This window comes from Drosophila miranda, chromosome XR (assembly GCF_003369915.1).
Source record: "Drosophila miranda strain MSH22 chromosome XR, D.miranda_PacBio2.1, whole genome shotgun sequence".
NCBI classification, from domain to species: Eukaryota; Metazoa; Arthropoda; class Insecta; order Diptera; family Drosophilidae; genus Drosophila; species Drosophila miranda.
This window is the reverse complement of record NC_046674.1, coordinates 41,702,228-41,711,438: the sequence shown is the minus strand read 5'-3', so window position 1 is coordinate 41,711,438 and position 9,211 is coordinate 41,702,228.

Here is a 9,211-nt window from a genome sequence, read left to right as displayed (position 1 = left end):
TATATTTTTAAGGTATAAATCGCCTAAGACATCCAGCGAGCATGGTGCATTGGTCCAGGGAGTCGGAAACGATGACCTTTCGGAACCGATCCCAAAAAAATTAGAGTTAAACTCCAACAACTCAACATAATCAGTACGCGCATGATGTTTTCTCAATTGAACTTGACAGAAGCTAATTATTGCATTTCTTCTGTCATTTAAATGCGTTGCAACGTACTGATCATTGATACCAAACCGAAACTTGGTTTGTGCAATAGTGTTCCAGGAATCTTTAGATCTGGAAAAGAGTAGAACGTTTGTACCTGATGTAGCTTCGGCACATGACTCAAAGGCTGCCCGCAAATATATTTCACTGATGTGATGTCTGCACGGGAGGTATAAAAGGTTTCGGTCTAGTAGTTGCCCTAGACGGAATGCAGCGCCATTAAGTCGTCCAGAATTGGATGCAGTTGTATCAAAACAGGCTGCTTTGATTTTATCAACTATTCCCCATTCGGTCAACAAATTAAAAATTCCATATGTGATTGGCAATCGTTCAACTTTGCCGTGCCCAGTCAGTTCAGGAAGCATATTACCATCCCAAAGAACCACTGCTAGCATCTGAGAATAAACGTGACTAACTTGTAAAAGAATACGTAAGTAAATAATATAAAGTTCTTTTACCAAATTTTAACAGTTTTGTTTTGCCGACAGAGATATTGATTGTCGGTTATCTTCTCACAGCCGCTGTATTGTTCTCCTATTAATAGCATATTCACTGATTTCGTGGCCTAAAGCTTCAGCAATAGCGGATATCAAGTGCATGACTGCACTATTAGTGATCCTCCACTTATCTAAACAAGATAAAACTCTTTGCCTCTTTTTGCTGGAGGCGGTTCAGTTTCATTATCCGATTTTTCCATGTTTAGATGATTATGCATTGAATAATCGCTGGATTCGCATTCACTTCCAGAATATGTTCGACGTCCTGAAGATATTGATGGTTTACGTAAAAAAATTATAAAATATGCTAATAATTTTACTGCAGGCATTAAATGAAAAGATTTCAGTAGCAATTCGCGTACTCTCTTTTCGCTTTCGGACTTGATCCTTTAGTTGGCGCTCACATTTTCGTTGATTTTTTTTTACCGAGATAGTGTCTAGTCCAGCTAAATGCCCTGGTCTTTGGGTCTGGCGCTGCAGTTCAATAAATGTCTTGTCCTCTTCAATTTTCATCATCGACATGGCATCTGCGTGTGCAATATCGAACAAATTGTCAAACTTATCGACAAAAGCAGCTTCCTTTGCTCTGAAAGAGTCTCCAGTTTTATTCTTGTTTTTTCTAAAAATTTTCCATTCGCTATATAAGTGTTGTAGCTTAGCCACACAATGATATTCTTGACGCACAGGAACTCGAGCACATTCCAAAAAAAAAACATGTTTCTTTTATAGCAAATAAAGCGCTTTATTTTTACTGTCAAACGAACATTGCTGTGATTGTAGAAAAATACACACAGCACTTGCTTTATTGACGGTAACTCAGTTCCCAAAATTTTAGGAGAGTCAACAAAAAAACTTCATCACTAGAACGCAATTTCGCCATATTTACTAGTTCTTTTTTAGCTTTCTCGCACAACAATTTTTGGGGGAATAAATCGATTGGCCGATTTTTCCATCGATGGAATAAGTATCGTAAGCATTTTGATGAGAATATAAGGCGAGAGCGGGAATTTGATATTTTAATGCACTGCACGTGTAATTTGCACATTTGTATGAGAAGTTGAATGTTAACTATTTCTTGTTGCCTTAAATGTTAGCCAATCGGGCTGAAATTTTGGGGGCTGGATTATATTTGAAGGTTCTAAATCACAAAAAAAAAAAATCAATCCGATCAGAGCAATATATAGTATAGATGCCATAGGAACCATTGGCCAAATATCGTATTTGTGAACTTTGACCGCAAGTCGCCACCTTTAAACGTTGTCGAATCAGGCTGAAACTTTATATTTTATTGTTTTATAACAAAAGGAACATTTTTAGACCCTGAGACCTTTGAAAATTAAACTTTTATAAATAAGCGCAACCCTAAGCTCCATGCGTGAGGCAACCTTCGCCGTGTTCCTCCCGTTCCGCCCAAGCCAGTGGAATATGGGCCTTGAGCCTGCCACGGTTTTTTACCAATTCCTTTAATTGTTCCATTGTAAATTATTACCAATGAGCACCAAAGCACACAAAACTGTACAAGAATCCGTTTCGAATAACCAAAGAATGTTTTTGAATAATGTGCTGGATTTATTGTTTATTGTTTATTTATAATTTATTGTTTCTGCGCTTAGCGATGAACGTCTATCTAAATATGGGAAGTCTAGAATATCGTTTGCGTTCCTCAACCCAAAACGTTAGCTACAAAGTGTTTGGGTCCGATTTATAGCTTATAGTTTTTCAGACTTGCAAAGTTCAATATAACCAGGCATAAGTTATTTAAGTTATGTACACAAATAAGCAAAATCTCTAAAAAAAAACAGTCAAATAAATAACAGATTTTAAAAATTTGTTAAATAGGAACCACACCTTAAAGCACCAAATTTAAAATTTTTTTTAAAAAGAAACCACTTCTTGAATCCCAAAACTGATCAAACAAAGTAACTTTGTCTCTCAGCGGAAATGTGGTGTTTCATAGTGTTATCTTTGGTCCACATATCCCATTGAACTGCATACGGATGCAAGTGCAGATGGCTATTGTCCCATACTCATGCACAAGATAGACAACAAGCCTAGAGTGATCGAATATTAAAGCAAGTGTAGATCGGCCCCACAATCGAAGTATCACTCATACGAACTGGAGATGTTTGCTGTGTACACCGCTTTAGAACATTTCAGAAATTACCTGCACGGTCGAAAATTTGTAATCTTTACATTGTAATTTGCTAAAAGCAAGTCGTACTAAAATATAACTAACGGCAAGACGTTTGATTTTACTGTGGAGTACCGAAAGGAAAATCGTATGGCGCACGTGGATCTTTTTGATTTTACTGTGGAGTACCGAAAGGAAAATCGTATGGCGCACGTGGATCTTTTATTCCGAGCTCCGATTATCACTGAAACTGAGATGCAGGCGAATTTGGCGAGGAATATTTTTTAATTTTATTTATTAAATTAACAAATTATCTGTTAATAACGGTACTTAATTACAAAAGGCTGAAAAAAGATAAGTTAAAAGTTATCTAAATTTAAGTGACTATAAATATTGCATGCAATTAGTTTAAGAGACAGTTCAGGGGATAGGGTATGACAGAGGGAGTTATAATTATGGCATAAAACCCTAAAAGGTTCATGTTCGGCATAATTAGACCTACATATGGGTTAACGGATAGGCCCGAAAGTACGGGCCTAGGTCTAGATGGGACAGGCAAGTCAATCTGACCCAAGAGAGCTTGGGAGTCAACAATCCCGAGAAGGAGCTTGTGCACGAACATTACGCCATTGCATATTCTGCGATGGTGCAACGACGGCAGGTCAATAAGATTTAGCATAGACCGGTAGAGTGGCAAGATTCTACCAGAGTACCAGTTTGAGTTACGAAGGACAAAAATTAAAAAAAAAAAAACGTAGGGATATGATACTCTGGTCAGCCGCCCACGACACTTTTTATACCCAATACTCAAAATGCGTATAGGGGTATATTAGATTTGTGGTAAAAGTGGATGTGTGTAACGTCCAGAAGGAATCGTTTCCGACTCTATAAAGTATATATATTCCTGATCAGCATCAATAGTCGAGTCTATTGAGCCATGTTTGTCCGTCCGTCCGTCTGTCCGTCCCTATAAGCGCCTAGTGCTCAGAGACTACACGAGCTATAGCAACGACATTTTGTATCCAGATTTCTGGGATATGTCACTGTTACAAGTATATTTCAAAACTTCGCCCCGCCCCGAAAATCTGTGACATCGACAATTTTAAAGATACGAGGAAACTAAATGCGCAGAATCGCAGAGAATGACAATATCTTCTACACTGCAGAATCTGAACCAAATCGTATGATAATTATAGCCAAAATGAAGAAAACAATTTCATTCTATCTCGCTTTTTCTCTGTCTTACTCACACGTTTCATGGTCGGCTTTGCCTATTTCTAAAAGTGAGCGTATAGATCTCTGAGAGATTATAAGAGCAAGAGCAACCAAATTTTGTATCCACACTCCTGTGATATCGAACCTTGACGAGTTAGTTTCAAAATTTCGCCACACCACCTTCCGCCACCGCAAAGGACAAAAATCTGGAGCAACTTTAAAGATACGAGAAAACTGTAAGCCCACAATCCTTGAAAATTACCATGTCTACCAAATTGCCGAATCTGGATCAGATCGGATCATTTTTATAGCCAAAAGGAAGAAATCAATTTTTAGTGGTTACGCAACGCTCGACAACACGATTTTCGGTCTCTCTCGCACGCACTCTTTTTCGTTCAATGCCAGCGCCGTCAGCCGGAGGTGAGCCATACTGTCTTAGTATGGGGTATAAATGTAAAGTTGCGGTCGCAGCAGCAACTGACAACGTTCCCCCTCGTTTTTTTTTGTGATTTAGAACCTTAAAATATAATCCAGCCCCCAAAATTTCAGCCCAATTGGTTAAATTTTGAGCCAACAATAAATAGTTAAGCCACCATTTTTGTATTATATTAAGGCATTTTTATTATTCAATGGCTATTGACTAGCATATTCTTTTGCGACTTTAAGCAACTGCTGAAACTCATCTTCCTTTTTAGTTAGTATTTGATTATAGGCCTGCATAAGTTTAAAAGAACGTTCGGCTGTATCATTAACCACTTTTCAATTTTTTAATATTTTCAAAGCATTTTGAAAATCTTTATGTCTATGCCATTCTGAAGGGTCGTCAGTTAAATAATCTTTGGCAATATAAAAGCAATTGAAAAATGTAGCAGAATTGGGTCTCACAAAATCAGATAGTCTCTTTGTAGGCAAAGAGTCTTGAACGTAGGCAAATTTTTTCTTTCAAAACCAGGCGTTTTGCAGAAGTTTCGACATCGTCATGGTCAACACAAAGGGCCAAGAGTTGCTTCGCCATTTCTCGTTACTCCATGAAAGTAACTTTATCGTCAAACAGTGAAAGTGTGATATTTTCATCAGATAAATACCACAAATGGCTGCAAGTGTCTTTATGGGTGTACATTTCGCATATGAATTCAAAGTCCAGATTTGGAGCTTCAATAGCTAATGTTGACCGGAACCAACAATTTATATAAAAACGCACTACAAAAATAGATTCGTCGCGAGATATTCTTCTCCTCTCGAAAAATATATATTTTTAAGGTATAAATCGCCTAAGACATCCAGCGAGCAACTCCAACAACTCAACATAATCAGTACGCGCATGATGTTTTCTCAATTGAACTTGACAGAAGCTAATTATTGCATTTCTTCTGTCATTTAAATGCGTTGCAACGTACTGATCATTGATACCAAACCGAAACTTGGTTTGTGCAATAGTGTTCCAGGAATCTTTAGATCTGGAAAAGAGTAGAACGTTTGACCTGATGTAGCTTTGGCACATGACTCAAAGGCTGCCCGCAAATATGTTTCACTGATGTGATGTCTGCACGGGAGGAATAAAAGGTTTCGGTCTAGTAGTTGCTCTAGACGGAATGCAGTGCCATTAAGTCGTCCAGAATTGGATGCAGTTGTATCAAAACAGGCTGCTTTGATTTTATCAACTATTCCCCATTCGGTCAACAAATTAAAAATTCCATATGTGATTGGCAATCGTTCAACTTTGCCGTGCCCAGTCAGTTCAGGAAGCATATTACCATCCCAAAGAACCACTGCTAACATCTGAGAATAAACGTGACTAACTTGTAAAAGAATACGTAAGTAAATAATATAAAGTTCTTTTACCAAATTTTAACAGTTTTGTTTTGCCGACAGAGATATTGATTGTCGGTTATCTTCTCACAGCCGCTGTATTGTTCTCCTATTAATAGCATATTCACTGATTTCGTGGCCTAAAGCTTCAGCAAAAGCGGATATCGAGTGCATGACTGCACTATTAGTGATCCTCCACTTATCTAAACAAGATAAAACTCTTTGCCTCTTTTTGCTGGAGGCGGTTCAGTTTCGTTATCCGATTTTTCCATGTCCAGATGATTATGCATTGAATAATCGCTGGATTCGCATTCACTTCCAGAATATGTTCGACGTCCTGAAGATATTGATGGTTTACGTAAAAAAATTATAAAATATGCTAATAATTTTACTGCAGGCATTAAATGAAAAGATTTCAGTAGCAATTCGCGTACTCTCTTTTCGCTTTCGGACTTAATCCTTTAGTTGGCGCTCACATTTTCGTTGATTTTTTTTTACCGAGATAGTGTCTAGTCCAGCTAAATGCCCTGGTCTTTGGGTCTGGCGCTGCAGTTCAATAAATGTCTTGTCCTCTTCAATTTTCATCATCGACATGGCATCTGCGTGTGCAATATCGAACAAATTGTCAAACTTATCGACAAAAGCAGCTTCCTTTGCTCTGAAAGAGTCTCCAGTTTTATTCTTGTTTTTTCTAAAAATTTTCCATTCGCTATATAAGTGTTGTAGCTTAGCCACACAATGATATTCTTGACGCACAGGAACTCGAGCCCTTTGCAAAAAAAAACATGTTTCTTTTATAGCAAATAAAGCGCTTTATTTTTACTGTCAAACGAACATTGCTGTGATTGTAGAAAAATACACACAGCACTTGCTTTATTGACGGTAACTCAGTTCCCAAAATTTTAGGAGAGTCATGACCCAACAAAAAAACTTCATCACTAGAACGCAATTTCGCCATATTTACTAGTTCTTTTTTAGCTTTCTCGCACAACAATTTTTGGGGGAATAAATCGATTGGCCGATTTTTCCATCGATGGAATAAGTATCGTAAGCATTTTGATGAGAATATAAGGCGAGAGCGGGAATTTGATATTTTAATGCACTGCACGTGTAATTTGCACATTTGTATGAGAAGTTGAATGTTAACTATTTATTGTTGCCTTAAATGTTAGCCAATTGGGCTGAAATTTTGGGGGCTGGATTATATTTGAAGGTTCTAAATCACAAAAAAAAAAAATCAATCCGATCAGAGCAATATATAGTATAGATGCCATAGGAACCATTGGCCAAATATCGTATTTGTGAACTTTGACCGCAAGTCGCCACCTTTAAACGTTTTCGAATCAGGCTGAAACTTTATATTTTATTGTTTTATAACAAAAGGAACATTTTTAGACCCTGAGACCTTTGAAAATTAAACTTTTATAAATAAGCGCAACCCTAAGCTCCATGCGTGAGGCAACCTTCGCCGTGTTCCTCCCGTTCCGCCCAAGCCAGTGGAATATGGGCCTTGAGCCTGCCACGGTTTTTTACCAATGCCTTTAATTGTTCCATTGTAAATTATTACCAATGAGCACCAAAGCACACAAAACTGTACAAGAATCCGTTTCGAATAACCAAAGAATGTTTTTGAATAATGTGCTGGATTTATTGTTTATTGTTTATTTATAATTTATTGTTTCTGCGCTTAGCGATGAACGTCTATCTAAATATGGGAAGTCTAGAATATCGTTTGCGTTCCTCAACCCAAAACTTTAGCTACAAAGTGTTTGGGTCCGATTTATAGCTTATAGTTTTTCAGACTTGCAAAGTTCAATATAACCAGGCATAAGTTTTTTAAGTTATGTACACAAATAAGCAAAATCTCTAAAAAAAAAACAGTCAAATAAATAACAGATTTTAAAAATTTGTTAAATAGGAACCACACCTTAAAGCACCAAATTTAAAATTTTTTTTAAAAAGAAACCACTTCTTGAATCCCAAAACTGATCAAACAAAGTAACTTTGTCTCTCAGCGGAAATGTGGTGTTTCATAGTGTTATCTTTGGTCCACATATCCCATTGAACTGCATACGGATGCAAGTGCAGATGGCTATTGTCCCATACTCATGCACAAGAAAGACAACAAGCCTAGAGTGATCGAATATTAAAGCAAGTGTAGATCGGCCCCACAATCGAAGTATCACTCATACGAACTGGAGATGTTTGCTGTGTACACCGCTTTAGAACATTTCAGAAATTACCTGCACGGTCGAAAATTTGTAATCTTTACATTGTAATTTGCTAAAAGCAAGTCGTACTAAAATATAACTAACGGCAAGACGTTTGATTTTACTGTGGAGTACCGAAAGGAAAATCGTATGGCGCACGTGGATCTTTTTGATTTTACTGTGGAGTACCGAAAGGAAAATCGTATGGCGCACGTGGATCTTTTATTCCGAGCTCCGATTATCACTGAAACTGAGATGCAGGCGAATTTGGCGAGGAATATTTTTTAATTTTATTTATTAAATTAACAAATTATCTGTTAATAACGGTACTTAATTACAAAAGGCTGAAAAAAGATAAGTTAAAAGTTATCTAAATTTAAGTGACTATAAATATTGCATGCAATTAGTTTAAGAGACAGTTCAGGGGATAGGGTATGACAGAGGGAGTTATAATTATGGCATAAAACCCTAAAAGGTTCATGTTCGGCATAATTAGACCTACATATGGGTTAACGGATAGGCCCGAAAGTACGGGCCTAGGTCTAGATGGGACAGGCAAGTCAATCTGACCCAAGAGAGCTTGGGAGTCAACAATCCCGAGAAGGAGCTTGTGCACGAACATTACGCCATTGCATATTCTGCGATGGTGCAACGACGGCAGGTCAATAAGATTTAGCATAGACCGGTAGAGTGGCAAGATTCTACCAGAGTACCAGTTTGAGTTACGAAGGACAAAAATTAAAAAAAAAAAAACGTAGGGATATGATACTCTGGTCAGCCGCCCACGACACTTTTTATACCCAATACTCAAAATGCGTATAGGGGTATATTAGATTTGTGGTAAAAGTGGATGTGTGTAACGTCCAGAAGGAATCGTTTCCGACTCTATAAAGTATATATATTCCTGATCAGCATCAATAGTCGAGTCTATTGAGCCATGTTTGTCCGTCCGTCCGTCTGTCCGTCCCTATAAGCGCCTAGTGCTCAGAGACTACACGAGCTATAGCAACGACATTTTGTATCCAGATTTCTGGGATATGTCACTGTTACAAGTATATTTCAAAACTTCGCCCCGCCCCGAAAATCTGTGACATCGACAATTTTAAAGATACGAGGAAACTAAATGCGCAGAATCGCAGAGAAT